Here is a 17,325-nt window from a genome sequence, read left to right as displayed (position 1 = left end):
TTTTAGACAAAAACAGACACTTGCCAAGGCAGCATATAAGACACATAAGCATTCATGCCACTGACTGACATTTTGTTTAATTGCTGAAGCCTATCTCAAATTCATGCTTATATTTTGACAAAATATTAAGTTTTGCAGCTTAACTCCTTAAAACACATACTTTCTTTGTTCTGAGCACATCATATCCTCAAATTTCTTTCAAACAGAACAACTCTGATGAGACTAAATGTTAGAGCAGGTGTTTGATGCATTTTTTTCATTTACCTTAAAGCCAAGATGGGATCAGTTTTGTAGAGACTTTTTCATGAAGGCATATTTTCAATCTGGCCTCTACATTAATACTCTGCAAAAGAAGAACACATCATATTTTATAATACCAGTCACTGAAACAGAAAACTAACTATTTTCAATGACATAACCTGTAAATATTAAGTACAAGACATTTTCCTGACATGGCAGCAAAGTAGAACATATTTTTAAATATGCTGGTACTTATGAAGTATTTTTCACATTCAAAGAAATAAAGTGACTGCGGCTTCTTTTCTGAGGCATCCCATAGATACTCACAATGTGGAACCCACCAAGCTATCCCAGTGCTCCACTTCATTTTGTAGGACCACAGCCAGCAGTAACCCAAATAAAAAAATAATGCACTGAAATAGCAGGAGTGCAGTTTCCATGTCTCAGACACTAGGTTTTCATATAAATTTTACTGATCCAAAATAGTGGCTGTAGCAGCCACTTAGAAACCGGCTTCCCCTTATGCAGATTAAGAACGTGGGAAAGAGTAGTTGGAAAATGGACAGGCTTCGGATGGGGGATGAACTTTTGCGTCTTTTCCTAGGTGTGCATTCAAAGGTCTGACCAAAGTTATGCTTTAAATAATGGGGAGAGTAAAAGCTGGAAAGAAAAATTTAAAAAACATGTTTAAGTTCATCATTAGGAGATAAATTATCCTAAAAAAACCCAAACACAACTGATGGTACTTTAAATATTCATACTTCAGCTATTATTGTAACTGCCTCCAAGGTAACCCTGCAGAGTCACAGTTCATAAAAATAGAATAACAATAGGAAGATAGTCCCCTTATCTTTGTAGATTTGAACTCTGTCAGAGATGCATGAAGCAATCTGGGTTGGGAGAACTCTAAGTCATCACGTGGTCCAACCCCCCATTTAAAGCAGGGGTTTAGACCATCAACATTAGATCAGGATGCTCAGAGCCTTGTACAGTCATGTAAAACTAAGAAGAAAATACCAGCCCTAAAGTAGATTCATGCTTTGCCCTTCAAAGACCTGGCCCATTTTCACAAAGACAGATGACAATGGACTGCAGCAAAGCAGCAAAAATTTAAAATGAAGTAAGGATGGATTTACCGAGTTCCAAACAGCACATTTCCTTAAAAGTCATAAATACAATATTATACTACTTTTCTGCAAAACACCACCTTTAAATTATAGAAGCCCAAGTTAGCATACATTTCAGTTACGATTTTAGTGAGCAAGATAACAGGGAGGGGGGATAAAAAGTGTTAAAAAAAAAAAAAAAAAAAGAAAACCAGAAAAAGAAAAAATCAGTTCTTTCCCTCGACCAGAAAAAGACTTATTTGCTCATAGGTCTCAGATAAAAGCTTCACATTAGAACATTTTAACTGTCTTACAGTTATACTGCTCCAAAGATGAATTATGAGATCAAATCCAGCTTTCTGTTAAGCTCTAGAGATAGCCACATACCATGCAACTCATAAGACTTCGGGTTTGGACATTAGTAGTAAAGAGGGAATATATGAGGGAAGCATTTCAAAAGGGCATAAACATTAATAGGGCTTACACATGGGTAACAAAGGAAAAATAGCTGTTAAGTAATGATATTATTCAGTCATGATTCGGAAGTACAGAAAGAAGTCAACTGTAAAATTCCAGAGAATTCTGAGAGATTCTCCCAAACTTGCCCACTTAAAAGAATCTTGGATTTCTTCTGAGCATCTACTAATAAGAAAAAAAAAGTTAAAAAAGAAAAAAAAAAAAAAGTCAAATCTAATCAAACTAAACATAAACTAATCAAACAAAGTTTTTTGTGTTGTACGAGTTTGAAGAACAAGTACAAGGGCAAATTTAAGACAGAGAATGATTTTTTTTATTTGAATTGTAAATGAGAAAAAAAGAACACAGTGATCTGACATCAGATTATAGTTTTGTCCAGTCTTTTGCATTTAGACAGTCACAGCATTATTTAAAAGATGCAGAACATTTTAAGATTTTGCTGTTACTATCACTAATACCTGCAGAATCTTACAGCTCTGCATCTTCTAGATGCACAGTTAAAGAGGGGACAATGCAATTTGTCCATTTACACAGTAATAAGATTCAGGACAAGGAACCAAAGGTTTTGTTTCAGTCTTCCCCTTTACCACATAGACACACCTATTTCACTACTGACCACCTTTCTGTGCCAGGTTGACTATGTTCATAATGTACTTTATGTCCATGCCACCTGTACCTTTATCTTCTAAGCAACTAGCTAAAGTACAAATAATGACACTGAAGTAATTTAGGTAGGCAAGCATTAACTCAAGGAAAAAACTCCTGGTCACAAATCCTGAAGAAAATATTCTCTCCTCAGCAAAGCTTGTATTTGAAAGACAAATATTTTTGCTGAGAGAGAATGTTGCAAATTAGAGCAGAAATCCCATTTGACTTAGAATTATAATTCCTATATTTCACATGAGGTTCCTATATTAGAATTCCTATATTTCACATGAGGTTCAGATTGAAGTGGGTAAAGAGGGTAGATTGCAGGGAGAGGAGGGAGGAATACAACAGCTAACAGATTAGACGTTGTCACTTATGATCCATCATCGCACTTTCTCAGATTATGAAAATGAGATTTCCCCAGTAGTACATTTTATGCTTGACAGATTACAGATTGGTTTACACTTTCAAAATTGGAGCATTTGGATTTTACAGAAGTTCAGGTCTCCTGACACCAGCATTCATTATATGGTTTGACATGAGTCAAGAGAAACATTCAACAAGACAATGCCAGACACACTTTCAGGCAATGAAATGGGTGAAGTCACAAACTCCTTAATGATCACTTCAGCAAGCCTGAATTTCACACTTTTTCCTTGACTATACAGCTGGCTTAGAAAGGTCATTAGACTATTATATTCACTGTTATGTAGAGCAGCACTATACACATGCAAAGTTTCTATAGCAACACTTTCTTAATTCACTCTTTAAGCAAAACACCAATTAGCTTTTTATTATAGCCAATTAAAAAAATCTGCACACTAATTGACAACCTCTCTACTCAGAATTTAAGCTTCTGCAAAAGAAAATTGCAGTGAAATTTTCTGTGGTAATAGCTTACTTCCTATTCTTCCTTCTTAAGAGAACAGTGAACAATTCTTCATAGGGGCTGAATATTTATTTTCAATCCAAAACGTTTAGACACACAGAAGTAACCTATCCTGATATGCCTTAAATCTTCGTAGACCCTGAAGATTACAGGCTTCAGAAAGGCAACAGAAATGCTGTGATACAGACTTATTTCTGCATCACAGGAAACTGGGCATAGGCCTATGCACCTGGAGATCATGCAAGAGGCAGCCAGCAACTTGTTTCTCTCAGAGTATTTAATCATGTTGAGCGAAGGGAGAAAAATGGCAAAAAACAGTAAGGCAGCAAAGACATTTTCATTTGCTTCTTAATACTTATTGATGGTTTTCTCAGTTGTCTTCTACACAGCTGGCGATGACAGTTTCTCTGTATGGCACTTCAAGTAGCAAATATCAAGATACATTAGTCAGAAAACAGTCAGCAAGCACAATATAAAAAGAAACACATCACGATGCAGAGTAACAGGAGAAGTAATCAACTACAAAAGCTAAACTGTCCTTCTCAGTAAGATGCATGGCAGGAAGCTGAATAAAAAACATTGTTCCCCTTACAGTTCTTCCATGTGAGATGTCAATACTCACGCTACTAATAAATAAATAAATACACATAGAACAAAGTAGCAGAAGGCTCCTTTGACTGGCTTGGTATGACCCAATGTCCTGAGTTCACAGCTAGAGCAGTCATTTTTCTCCTTCTTAGTAGCTGGTGCAGTGCTGTGTTTCTGACTTTCAGCCTGAGAACAACACTGATAACACCGATGTTTCTAGTTGTTGCCAAGTAATGTTTACTCCAACCAAGGACTTTCTCAGTCTCATGCTCTGCCAGGGAGGAGGGGAAGCTGGGAGAAAGCAGAGACAGGACACCTGACCCAAACTAGCCAAAGGGGTATTCCATACCACAGCACATCATGCCCAGTATATAAACTGGGGGGAGTTACCCGGAAGACCCAGACCACTGCTCGGGTCGGGCTGGGTATCGGTCGGCGGCTGGTGAGCAATTGTATTCTCTCCCCTTGTTATTTCCCTTATCACCATTATTATTGGTGGTAGCAGTAGTGGTTTTGTATTATACCTTAGTTATGGGACTGTTCTTATCTCAACCCGTGGGAGAATTCTTTCGATTCTCCTCCCCATCCCTCCGGGAGCAGTGGGAGGAAGAAAGGGAAAGTGAGCGAGCGGCTGCGTGGTTCTGAGTTACCGGCTGGGCTTAAACCAAGACACCCAATCAAGAATTAGAGGTACCTGAGGTATCAGTAGGTCTGCAGGTTCTTAAGGACAATCCACAGAAACTATTTCTATTGTCACCACCTTATACTTATTTACTCATGCTGTCTTATACTGCATTATTAGTATAGAAACGTAAGACATCTGATGAGTTATGTGGGGACACAATAAGCACTAAACAAAAGATTCCTTTAAAAGGCTGGTGAAAAAGGAAGAGGAGTTAGAGTGGTCTTTAAATCCTACCACTCTGGAGAACGGAGCCAGGTATTCCCACATGTGGAAGAGATGACTATGTATAAGCTTGGAGATGAAGTGTCTACAGCATGAGAAGACCATCTGCTGCAAAGTCAAGAGGGTCTGGAATACATCAGTGAGCTATGCAGTAAGCAAGGACACCTTACCCCTGTAGGGACTAGGGTTAAGCAACACAGCTATAGGCTTTTATTCTTGGTTCTCCAGGGAGATAAACTCCCAAAACACAGCTCCTTGAATGGACGGAAAGTGGTAGTACAATAGAGCTTAAAGCCTTTCAAGTGCAAAGTCCCCACTACCACATGCACAGTTCCACCTCCTGCAGAGAAACTGTATCAGTCCAAGACACAGTACACACTGTTGCACTCAGAGTAAGTACTAATTGAAACTAATGTCATTATTTGTAGTCAAACGACTTTGAAAATTTCTCTTCTAGTAAACCCCTGGTACCAGCACCTCATGCAAATACATGACAGTTCACACAGCTCTGCAGTGTATGTCTCTCCCTCCTCTGCCATTGAAGGAAGGACACCAATCCATGTCCCAGGACAAAACCTATCAGTCACAGTAATACAGCAGTGAATACTTGAGAGTGCCACAACAAAGAAATTAGCTTTTTTCTCTGCTTTCTATTTTTTTTTTAAGCTTTCTGCATTGGCATTTCAAGCAATTTAATATTTCAGCCAGTGGGTCTACCCTGCCAGTTAAATATTACACACCCACAGAGTGTATCTGAGAACACGACTTAGCGCAAAGTTTAAAGGCTGGTAATGGCAGAGCTACTTATTGGTAGCAGCCTGGATCACCTTCAGCTGCTCTCAGGGAACCTGCATTCCCAGTACCAGAAACACTCCAATCGATGACAGTAATTTTTCAAATACATTACCACTAGGTATCTCTTTCCTATTTTCTTCTCTGATTTGCTCTTTGCCCAGTCAGACTGCCCTGAACAGTCACATCCATGCGGTCAGGCAGGTGGTGTGTGATGTGAAGCCTTGGGGGAGTAAAGCAACAGATATGATTTCTGGCAGTCTCATTCCTGCCAAGAAAACACCTTCAGTGGCCTCAAATATGAACCCAAGCCATCCGTGCAGCCATCCCAGGTCTTTGTAAAAGCAGACAGTTCACAAATCAACATGATCAGGTAGGTATACACTTCTGCTCTATATTTCCTGCTATTATGATTAGTGTTCAAAATATCTTCATTAAAAGAACAATTTGCATGTTCAGTTACAGGTAAGAAATACAGAGCTACATTCCACTTTAAGACTCCAAAAGCAACATTTTCTTCTTGGATTCACTATTTTATTTTTTTTTTTTTTAACTGTTTCACAGGGGGGCTTACAGCAATTAAATTGTCTTTGTCTAAGTATAAAAGCCCAAAATATTCTGTTATTTCCAAGAAGTAATGGGATGGTTTTCTGCATATCTAAATTACTCACCCACTGTTATGACCTAATTAAAGCAGATTAGAACAATAGTCCAGGCATTATTGAGAGCATGGATTTTCAACAGTTCTGAAACACCCTTCTGACTCTTTTAGTCTACTTTTCTGATTTTGAAACACACAAAACACAGAAGCATGATTGCAGTAAATTTTGATAACTACCACGGATTTCTCCCACTCTCTCAATGAAGAAAGTATTTCAGAAAATCTTCCATCCAAATATATCTTTCCAATTTCTACACAAGCCTGTGTAGGCAATAATATGCACCTGTAACACTGGATGATGTAAAGAAAAATTCAAAGAAAATCATATTTTTTACCACAACATTGTTCAACAATGAACACAGAATACAGAACCTGAAAATAAAATGACTGTTCAAAAGATATTTACTTTATGAACTTCTACACTTCAATAATCTGAAGTTACTACCCCCAAACATAAGAAAACTCAGTTTTAACTACAATGTTTGAAGTAATTAAAATGCTATCCAAGTAATGCTATTTTGACACTGTTCTAATTCTTGGTACTTTTTTAAGGATGTATAGCAAGATCTCTGACTTGCAGTCAGATCAAACAGTAAATCCTGACAGGGTCTCCTTCCTTTGTGCCATCATTACTTTATCTACTAGAAGGCTGAAAGTTAGTGGTAGATTCAGTATTTCTTACAAAACTTCAACTTTGGATTCACAATTGCTGTATCTGTAAGCTCTGGAATCAGAAATCCTGAGCAAATAGAACAAGAGAATGCTATAATCACTACCAAGTTCTGGCATAACAGAGGAATTATTGCATCTTTTTGATTTTCATAAGGTCTCCCAAAAATTACGCTTTTTTATCAGGCAAAATAAATACGACAAATCTCCGGACTTGCTACTGAAAATGGCCAGCTCATATCTACAGGTGATGATATATATTTTCCTATTTTATCATTTCAAAGTTAAGTTCAAAGACCTAAAGACACAGAATCATGATAGATTAAGCCTGGAAAAGAAGCAAGCATCTCCAAGGATCCCTCCAACTCACAGTCAGGAAAATCTGGCCAATTAAAAAAGACTCAAACACTGAGGAAACTACAATTAAAAGTTTCTATGGAGGAATAGCCCTATTAAAACAACCCAACGTATCTCCCCCGTCCTATTTTTTCCTCCTAAAACTTCCAGAAAGCACCTAGTTACAGTATTTGTTACATCTTCTTATATTACACACAAAGCAGCATATATCTATATTATATCCGTAAGAAAAATCAATACATGCAATTCAAATCTCAGCAGCACATGCAGTTGGGTGGATACACTGCTCTAGCTAGTGCCAGGTTGCAGCTGGGAATCAACAACAAATTTCAGTGATACCACCAACTCTTATAACACCTGATGGATTCACTCTGCATCTTTGCTCCTCAACAACAGACTGGAAGAAGGAAGAGCCAGTACAAGTCTCTACAAGGAAAGAAACAGGGAACCTATGTTGGTATTACACTTTGTCTTGGAGGTAAGAACTCCAACAGTTTGCCTTTAGATATTCAGAGAAAAACAATTAAGCATCTACCACATAAAGGACAAAGACCGCTGCTTTGAATTAAAAGAGAAGCCAAAGAAACTGGGTTTAGTTACAAAGTGCCCTAACAACAAGCAGCAGAACACTATCTCTTCTGGGTGGAAGAAGCTGTTATGTACCTTCCCTGCCCCTAATGGCATTCCCTGGGGGCTCTTTTTTACCAGTTTCAAAAGGTCAGTCACTGTCTCTTAGTGCTTCTTACCAATGCTAAAAACATAGTCTTGTCCTTGATACAGAGATAAAATAAATATTTGCTGGTTTAGACCACCACCAACTGAGAATAAGGCCCATAGCAGTACTTAAGCACACTGCAGTACAAAGGAGCAAGGGCATAACACAAGATGACCAAAGTAAGGTAATATTCTGAAGAACAAAGTATATACTCAGTGATATATTTCACTTCCAGCCTGGTTCAAAATGCACTGAAGTTTGCAGAACTTCTGTTGATTTTAACAGAGTTTGGAGTATGTCCTTTATGCCCTCTGAAATTATATCAGGAAAGTAGTATCAGTTTATCAGGTTTAGTGGGCACACACACCATATTTTATCTCCAAGCTTCTCTCCTTTAAGGAGACGGAAGATTCATACACAAGAAATAAAGCAAAGGAGAAGAAAAGCAAATTTCTAGATGATACAATAAAGACAAAAGCTTCATCTTCAAAATCCTATTTTCTCCCTTGACGAAAAAAAAATCTGATAATATACATTATGTTTTTACTTGTATTCTCATCAAGATTCATTCCAGTTGTGGAAAGGTATGTCTCTTAAAATAGATTAAATCATAAAATATAGCAAAAAGTCAATTTCCAGACTTGACAACTATTTTCACCTAATAATTTGTTGTATTTTGCAACCGCTTATTAACCTTACCAAAACAGGGTTTATTATAGCACAGCTATAGATAATCCTCTGTCAGCATTTTTATCAAATTCCTTACATCTGCAGTTCATAAACTGGCAATAATAAAAAAAAAAATATCATTCCAATGGAAACATACCATACTGAGGGTTCAGGTTGTCTTTAAGGAAGGAGAAAAAACTAGACCATACCTTTCCCATCTTGCCACAGCGCACAGCCCACCAAATTTAAAAAATGAATACAATTTTTGGCTCATTGGCAAAGGCTGAGCTGCCCTTTTACATGTGCTCACCAAAATTCTTCAGTCTTGATGCTCCAGTTCTGTGCCCCACCAGGGCACACAGAGCTCAGGGATGCCGGCACAAGCTGCGGGGACCATAGAGGGAAAGACAACTTTGGGCACTCGATGAGTTCAAAATCTCCTCCTGTGTCCACGGAATCACAGATGGCTTGTAAGCCCAGGGAAAGGCAATTCAGCTTCAGTGCTGACAAAGTGCATGGACACAGTTTTCAGTACATTTTTATATAGCAAAATGTTTTTTGGTGTTGAGATGCAGAACGTAGTAATCAGTGAGCTCACTCAGGCATGTTACATATACTACAGTAACTCAGAGCTGTGTGCTAATGAAACTAGACCGCACTCAAGCTAGCTTATCCTGAATTATGTTAGGCATTTCTGCACAGCCCTAAATTGCACTACCTCATCTAATCCTTCAGAAGACACCACATTTAAGTCATCCCATGTTTTCAGAAAGACAATGGCCAGGGAAAAGAGCCTCTTCTTCACTGCTTCCATCACAACTGATGAAGCTCCAGCGCAGAGAGACAGCTCCATCAGGGGGTCACCCTCTTCTTCCTCTACTACTTGGGATCAGGAGCACAAAATGGCCCTGATTCAACAGGAGAAAAGATGCATAATTCCTACCTGATTCTGCCTGTAGTTTCATGGTTAGGACATGCCATGGATGAGGGACCTACATCTCAGATCTCACCTTCCTGCCCTGCCCAGAGAGGAGCTCTGAGTTTCCACTGGCATCTGCTCATTTTCATCTTCCCTGGACAACCCCAGCACAGGGATATTCACCTGGTGAACTGCAGCACTAGCGGCCTACCATCTGTCCAAGATTAGAGCTAAAACAGGAGCTGATTCCTTCTGAACTGTTCAGCCACAGCCACTTTTGCTGACTTATTATTGGTCAGCATGTTTATTATGCTAGATATAAATAAAACATTAAACATTTTACTCAAAGTATCCAAAATAGCCTGCAATTCTCCTGCTTCCTGAGCAAATTTAAATGAATTTTCTCTCCAATGGCTTTTTCTTTTTTTTTTTTTTTTTTTTAATTATTAAGGAACCAATACAAGGAAAAGCCATGACTGTGGTTTTTTGTTGGTTTTTTTTTAACACTAATAATTAAAAAGAAGGAATAGCCAAACTTAATCTGCTGCTCTAAGCCAAATTTTGTGCTTTTGTTGCTGTTGCATTATTTTGGTAGTTCAATTAATTTCTGATGTTGTCAAATGCAAAATCAGATAACTAAGAACCATCTTGCACAATGAGTACTTAGACAGAATACTGATCATAACACAATTCTAATTTCTATTAGCCTATGCTATCAACTAAATACTCTTAAAAGCAAATGATAAAATACCTGTTTCACAGCAGCGATTACGAATTCCTGAAGTCCAGGAAATAAGTATTGCATATTGTGTCAAACAGCAATAACTAATTCTGAAAACTCATTTATTTGGTTTCTAATTAAACCCACTGCACTACTGCAACATATGTTTGCAGTTAGCTGCTGCCAGACTTAACCATGTCACCAGCAAATACCAATAAAGATCATACTGATTTAAGAGCATACATTGCTAAAAATCAATGTTCCAATGGGTGGAACAAAGGTGACTTCAGAATCACAAAGTCCTGCTTAGTTCAGCATCTGAAACAAAAATCCCATCCTAAGCCATTCTACATAAAAGACTTACAAGTAAGGGCAAAGACTAAACAGGTCAGAACACAAAATTTGACTAATAGTGCAAAACCAACATTCTTGTTCATGCTGGAATGAAAAAAGATATACTATTAAAAAAAATATCTAAGATCTGTACTGATTCTATTTCGGGGGGGGGGGGGAGGGGTGGAAAGAAAAACCAAAATGCAAGGCCTCACTGAAAGGCCAATGAACAGTAACTTTAGAACTGTACCAAATACAGAGCCTGATTCTCCGTTGGGTAAATCAGGAATAGTCCCAGTGGAAATAAAAGTTACTTCAGTGTTGGTGGAGGGCAGGTCAGACACAACCACTAGCAGCACTGTGATTTAAGACTCTCACTGACAGTATGTCTGTGAAAAGATCAGGAAAGCTCTGATTGCCTATTATGCATTATTAAGCAACAGATCAATACAGAACTCTCCAGGGGGTACTAACATGCACCGCATGCGTGATTTAACCTTCTGCAGACACATACAGCAAGCAATGAAAGCTGCTTTCCTGCAGTCCCACGGTCCAGGTCTGCTGCACAATACAGCTTGAGCCATGACTGAAGATCTTCCCTCAGGTAGGACACATGTGACATCTCTCCTCTTCTACCTCACCTTCTTCCTCCCTCCCTCTTGGAATTTTTCATGTGTCTACTGAAAGTTCAATCCTTGGCTTTTTCTAATGGGATATCAAACCACCTCTTTTTTACCCAGCTGCCTGTTTTCAGGAGAATTCTAGGACAGTACTCACATTCAAAACTCCATCCAGCAGGAAGGGCTCTGCTGCTGACACATCTGTACATAGTTTTCCCACCTCAGGGTGATACACTGTAAAGTTGTTTACTTTAATGCACCACCTTTCAGCCAGCACATGCCTCTGCCTCACCCCATTGCTTCTCAGAAGCCAGCTAATACATGGGAATGGAGGTATACACAACTGCATGGAGGTATACTACAAACTGGAAGTTTGCCCCAAAAAGACTTTTTGGCTATAATGCCCAGTGAACACTTGACAATAGATAAGCAGCTGTGACTCCTGCTCACTGTGACAGGCACAGCTACTTCACATTAACTTGTGCTCCTCCAGCTACACCCACTGCCATTAAATTTCATTTTAAGCTCTTCGGGGCAAAGGTTGGGCTGGGAGACAGGGTTGTTTGCATGCAGGAACCAAATGCAAAAGATACCAGACTCCAGCTGGAGCCTCTAAATGTTACTTTAAATATAGAGAATAACCTGTTATTTCTACATGTTTTTCAGCTGAAGGATTGATTTTAAGGATCAGAGAACAGAAACAGTTCCTTTTTGAAAGATAAAAAGTAAAATATTAGGAACTCCATATGCTCAATAATTTTCTTCACAAGACAGGAATACTGCTCAAAATTATCCTCTCCACCAGAGAGTACTCTTTTTTCTCAAAAACATGAAAATAAAGTTATTTTCTGAACAGTAGCATATGTCACAGATATATGTACCAGCACCACCCTGTGAGCCTCACACCACTTTGCTAGCAGAACTGGGCAGATTTGTGTGATTTACAGTAAGCATAGTTAATAACTTAAAATAACGATGTTTAGCATCCAGCTCAGAATGAACTGCTGCCAAACTGATAAATGTGGTTATGAAAATTGATAGCTTTGAAATTTGTTTCAAGGTTCATGTACAGAAAACCTTGCCAGCAGACATACAAAAATCAGAACACTTAGGAACATGAGTATTCTGCATATGACTGAATTAGTTATTTGAAAACCACCCACTTGGAAGAGAATAGGTCTCCAGATTTGGTGACTGGCTGTTTATTTCAAACACAGAAATAATTTTATTCACTGTGGAAAAGAAGGATACCTGACTGCTTCCATCTTTTCAAGGGTAAAAATAAGTATGTAGAGAAAAGATAAAATATCACTCATTTAGAATAGGTCTTCAGTCCTTAAAACATTTTCAATTGCAAAACCAATACAACTCCCCTATTATTCTCCTTCTGCCCAAAGTTAGGTGACCCTTACTATTAATTCAAACATTAACCTGCTACAGAAAGGAGTTACTTAGTAACTCTTAGAGTTACTCTCCTAGACATAGGAGAACGTGCATTATAAACAGTTTATCTCATAATCATACCAGAAATAAAATAAAAATGCCAAAGCAATGCAGGTTCTGAGCACTGGACATTAAAAGAAGACTGGCAACAAGACAGAATGGAGAAGAATGGAAAAAAGTAACATTTGTTTTCGCATAACTTGCATGGTTAACATTTACATAGTCATACAAGATAGTACTGTCTGTATGTTGGACTGCCAAACTTATCACTCTATGGCATCTGGATCCACAAGCCTGTAATTGCCAGATTTTTATGTCTGATTTTCTCAATCCAAGAGTAGATTTTTCTACAGGTTTCTGAAATGTGATTTCATTAATTCACCTATAAGAAACATGGGAACTTACCACAGCATGCCTGCTTTTAGAGAGTTCACAAGGCAACAAAAGCAGACTGGCACCAGAAGGGTTGGGAGGCACAGGAAACATGGAGAGGCCAAAGAAGAGAGCAGAAATGGTCAGAGAGCAATGAGACTCATGGATGACAATGTTATCCAAAACTCTTACAGCAGAGCCTAAAATACTCCAGACTATAAATTTCTTTTGCTCATCTGGAAGCATATGTGAACTACAAGAACAAGCTGTGCATCCCTTATCCTTATCTAGACAAACTACTAGCGGTTGTCCTCTTTCACAGATAACAAGCAGTGTCTGTTTATAGAGAAACACAGACAGATGTTGGTCAACTCTATAGCCGCTACTATGATCCCGTATTGCACGATTGATTAAAATTATTCTGCCTGCCTAGAAAATTGAACAATTACAAAAATATATTAATATTGCAAAGTCAAGCACTGAACAGCTACATATTTCAAACAGAGATGTATTTATTTTTATTTAAACCATGCATAATTCTGTGTCCTAAACTGACATCACTGGGGTAAAACGGAAGCTGCTGTTCCCTTGTTCTGTATTTATCTTGTCAGAACTCTCTGATGAGAAAGAGACAGAAAATCTGATCAAACAGGAAAGCAGTTGAATGAAAGCTTGAAGAGAGCATATCAAACCAGAAGAAAAAAGCATACCATCTTATATTTAATCCACATATATATCACAGAAAGCTGAATCAATATCGAAGATGGATGAAGTGTTTCCGACTTGAGTAGCTGATAATTGAAACTTCAAATGAAAACATTTGTTTTGAAACACTTGGGATTTTTAAGTATTGGAATGAGAAGAGGAGTGTGAGTGAGGAAATGGACAAGAAAGAGAAGTGTGAAGGACAGTAGGAAACAAAACCAACTTGAAAGTTGAAAACCACTACAGGAGAGATGATGACTGCCAAATACAGCAACCAGTCCCAAGCAAAAAGTCTTCAACTGAAAACACTCATTTGCTACAGATAAGAGAGACTCTGCACAGCAATGTTACATGTAATCAGATGCAGTAAAATAGCATCAGTAGCATATGGTTGTGTATGAACATTCAGTAATACAGCATCATCTGAAAATCTTAGCTTCACAGGTGACACTTTCATAAAAGTTTTCACTGTAAACAGTGCAATTTATTGCCTGCCTTCTATGGTTTGAAACTGCTGATGCTGTTTAACCAACTTCTGTGCCTTAAAATATTACTCAATTTCTCCATAAAATATTTATATTAAGCTTCTAGCACAGGTTTCTGCTCAAGGTCCTATTAAGCTCTTACGAGGAGCTGAGTCAACATGTCACATGCTCAACCTTTTAAACTTGCTGTTTCTTTCAGGTTACATAAAAATGGAAGAAAACTGGAAGACATGGTTTCACTTTTCTGTTCTCATTAATGAATACATAACTGCAATTAAAGAACAACAAAAGTAGTAACATGCATGCATCAAAAAGTTCTTTTAAAAATGCTGTTCATCTCCTCAACTAAATTAAGCTCCAGATAATGGAAGGTATGACTCCAGCATGCTCTTATCCCATCCATCTCCTTCTCTCCTACACATTATCCAACTTCTGTGCCAAGTGAGATCATTCTACTATAGCCCACACCTGCTGAATAATTGATTGTTTTGACATTAAATGTTCATGCACAGCAGCAAACATTACATCATCTCTGCAACCACGAGAATGTGATCTTTTGAGTCATCAGGCTGCCAAAACTTCCACGAAAGTCAATGACAGTTGTGTTTATATGAAGCATGCTGAGTGTTTGTAGTTTAGATTGACTCTAGAATACCACGGTCTTCAAGAAACATTCTCTGAAATTCCTCTTGAGGACCTTATATCCCTTGAAGGGAAGTATATACAAGGACTTGCGCGACTGACATCACTTGAACAAAACCTCATGTTTTTACTGACATTTGGCTATCCTCACCTCCAAGCAAAACAGTAAGGAAATTTATACGTAAATTATTCAGTAGGTAAAAAATCTGGTTAGAAACCCCAGCTGCAATATGAAAAAAAATACATAAGGGATTAGAGGCATGTTGACTAGTTATTAAATTATACTTCCTGAATCTTAGGCTAATCATGAAGATTAAAGCAGTCTCGGTGATTTTTTTGAGAGGAGGCAACTGAAAGGTATGTGGGTTTACTCTTCTTGAGTTTATATATATACACTTGCAATAGCACTACTGCGATGCTGAGGAAAAGAATACACGTTTGCAGCTCAGGCCTCCCAGAAGTACCCATGGCAGAGCAAAGTCTGGGTTGTTTTGCCTTTTTTTTTTTCCCTCTTGATTATTGAGCAAAGCCAGAACAACTAAACTTCCAAGATTCAGTCTTAATTAATCAGACATGTTAGCTGCCGTAACAAGCACAAATCATGCAGTTACTAAAATCTGACAAAGATGCTTCAGAACGAGAACCTCTCTTCCTTTACTACCTGATGTTTAGAGGCTATACAAGTATCTTGCCCTAAATCCTATAATCGTTATTAGTCAAATAGCACCTTATTTCACAGCAAGCTTCTCACATGACCAGAGAAGTCATGTGCTGTTCAAGCGCTATCACTCATTATACTGAGCAGAACTTCAAAATACATACGCATACTCCATCCAGAGCTCTGCCATTGTGTCACACTGTAAACCCTGCTAAAATACATGGCATGATTAAAGAATAATAGATTAGAAAAACTATAGTTTTACATAAAATTTGTCAAACTTCAGAATTGATGGAGGATTCAATAAAATGGCCTACCACAAGAGAGCATACTTGCATATAAAAACTGCTCAACGGTTCCATCAGCCCAGCATAGGATTTTTTTTTTTTTTTTTTAATTAAAAGATGAGCCTGACCTGCGTATCATCATTGAAACCAAGGACTTTATCAAAGTGAAAAGCCCAATTAGCATCAGTCCTCTCTGGATGTATAGGCTAACATATCCCTCATCAGCTCAATAAAAACCCAAGGGTGCCTCTGTTCTCCAGAACTGCAAAGCTAATAAACAATTTCATTTAATTTGAAACAAACTACACTGAAATCCAGTTTACCTCAGAGTAACAGTAGATTGCATGCTTTTCTCCAGGGCATGTGTGGAAAAGGAAGTACACAAAAAGCTAATGCATGGAAAAGTACACTGAAAAGTCTTCCATTTACAAACAGAGGAGGGAGAGTACTGTTTTTATCCAGTCTTATAATCACATGCTCAAAATCTCTTATGAAATACATTGAAACATGTTTCCATAACATCCTTTGAAGTAACTTTCAAAGCTGAATTAAAATGGTACCCAAAAAGTAATTTTTTTTCTTATTAAGAAGTTATTATAAAGTGCCATAGCTTCCTCTGCTAACCACTATTTTATTCTGGTTGTTTCCATCTCCACAAAATGGACTGTCCAGTGTGAAAAAAACCCAACAAACTGGGAAGACACTTCACTATTTTGTAGGGGAGCCTTTCATCGCTGGAAAGAAACTACCTTTCCAGTTACAATGCTATTTCTATTGCTGTGTCTAGCTTACATTACCCATTACTATAAAATACAACAGTTAAAGCATCTGCTCCATGTTAGTTCAACCAGATATATTTTCAATGCATCCTTAATTGTTACATAAATCAAAATCCACACACTATTTTACCCTTTAAGAGGAGAAAAAAAGAAAGCAAATAAGACCATTAAAAAAAAAAACAAACCCCCCTCCAAAAAAAAAAAAAAAAAACCCCAAAAAAAAACCAACCTAGAGACTATCTCACTGTATAGCAGGAAAGCACCCAAACATCACTGTAATTGGCAACAATAAACACAATAGGACACATGCTTTGGGTGCACTCCACTACTTTCAGTCAAACAGACTTACAAATAAGTGGTAACAATAGTATTTTTCTCTACAGGTTAGACCTAATTCCTGCAGCCTTTAAATCTGTACTAAGAACTAATAACTTTTTGCTAATACTGCCCAATAGGAAAATTTGGTTTCAAAATTTGGGCCTGAACACTTTAAGATTAAGAGTATCTTTAGTTACTCTTAAATCCTAACATCTGAGTTAATGCTGAGAAGTCAGATTCAGGACAAGCAGCTGGGATCAACTGGAGAAATGAGGCTCTATTCCACGGAGAAACATAAGATTTCGAAAAGTGAGTAAGAATGAGG

General features: G+C 37.9%; 1 protein-coding gene across 8 annotated transcripts in view; it reads right to left on the bottom strand.

Moving 5' to 3' along the window:
- The window catches only part of NAALADL2 (N-acetylated alpha-linked acidic dipeptidase like 2), a 494,598-nt gene that overhangs the window by 390,151 nt on the left and 87,122 nt on the right, over positions 1-17,325 (bottom strand). For all 8 annotated transcript variants that reach the window (XM_030494655.1, XM_030494657.1, XM_030494654.1 and 5 more), the window contains exon 3: positions 265-343. The gene's annotated coding sequence lies outside the window, so the exon portion shown is untranslated. The remainder of the gene's footprint in view (positions 1-264; positions 344-17,325) is intronic.

The sequence above is a fragment of the Strigops habroptila genome, chromosome 8 (assembly GCF_004027225.2).
Source record: "Strigops habroptila isolate Jane chromosome 8, bStrHab1.2.pri, whole genome shotgun sequence".
Lineage (NCBI taxonomy): Eukaryota > Metazoa > Chordata > Aves > Psittaciformes > Psittacidae > Strigops > Strigops habroptila.
This window is presented reverse-complemented; position numbering and strand designations above follow the sequence as displayed.